This window comes from Corylus avellana, chromosome ca5, assembly GCF_901000735.1.
Source record: "Corylus avellana chromosome ca5, CavTom2PMs-1.0".
Lineage (NCBI taxonomy): Eukaryota > Viridiplantae > Streptophyta > Magnoliopsida > Fagales > Betulaceae > Corylus > Corylus avellana.
Genome location: NC_081545.1, coordinates 23,887,503 through 23,889,006, shown reverse-complemented (window position 1 = coordinate 23,889,006; position 1,504 = coordinate 23,887,503).

The window sequence follows — 1,504 nt, the reverse complement described above, 5'->3', positions numbered from 1 at the left end:
AGGCGCTTTCAGAGGAGCCATTTGATTTAGAGCTAGCCCCACTTCTTCAATCGTGAATTCTTTCCGCAACATCTCATTCATCGAATGATTCACTCGTCGACCTATTACCTCCAGAATTTTTTCCATATTTCTGGAACCACCTGTAGTAAATAAATTTTGAAAATAAGATACAAAAGCTTCTCCGATCAGGTCATCAGTCTCCCATTTCTGCCCCATCTCGTCCACAACCTCAGAAATTAGATTGGCTTGTCTCTTTTGATTCGCACAGGCATGAAAGTATTTTGTATTTCTGTCCCCAAACCGCATCCAATCTTCCTTCACTCTTTGCCGCCAATACAGATCCTCCTCCTCCTGTTTTTTTTTTTAAGTCCATGTGTAGCTTTCAGAATAGGTCCGTATCCATCTCCTTAGGATTTTCCTGGCATGCAGTTATTTGTTCAGAAAGCTGTATTATTTGCTGGCCCTCTTTTCTTCCGTGAACCCGTTTCCATTCTTGTAAGCCCTGTTTGCTCTCCTTTAATTTTCTGTTCACTGATCTCCATGTGCCGCTCTCCACCCCTTTGACCCTCCAAATGTTTTTTATCACCTCTTTACAGGCCTTATTGTCTGCCCATATTGCTTCATATCTGAACCTTCTTCTCTTCCTGCTCCTCATGATACGGCCTGCAAGATTAATTATTAAGGAATGATGATCAGAGAATACAACTACCTCCGAAAACACATCCACATTGGGAAACCTTTCACACCATGCAGCATTAGCTACTACTCGATCTAATTTTTCCATCACAAAATCACTCCCTGTTTTTCCATTATTCCACGTGCATAAAGGACCCCGGCATTCTAGTTCGCTTAACCCACAATATTCCAAAGTGGTTTTAAAATTCGCCATAAGATAGTTGGGTCGGAGGCCTCCACCAACCTTCTCCGATTGGTCAAGTATTTCGTTAAAATCACCGGCACAAATCCACGGGCCCGAAACAAATGTTTTGAGATATCTTAAAAGGTTCCATGCCTCACTTCTTTTATGCTTTTCCGGATGACCGTAAAAACCTGTGAAAAACCATGGACTTGAATTCAAAGGAGAGATAACTGCATTGATGTGTCTATTGCTGTAATTCTGAATTTCAATTCCCAACCCATCCTTCCAGAGTAGTGCCAAACCTCCACTTCTTCCAATACTGTCAACAACCAACATATTAGAATATTCAATTTTTTGCTTAATAACTGACATTTTATTTTTTTGTAATTTGGTTTCCATTAGGAAAACCAAATCGGGGCACTTATCTTTCACCTTTCGGCATAGTTCCCGAATTGTCGCAGGGTTCCCAAGCCCTCGACAATTCCAACATAAAATTTTCATGTCGGTCGGCGGGGCTGTGAAACAGACCCCGCCAATCCCGATCCATAAGTAAATTCCACGTCCTCATCACGCAAAGCTAATGAATTATCCCCCTTGGGCTTCATTCTTCTATGTACAGGTGCCATCTTTCCTTCATGTTCAACA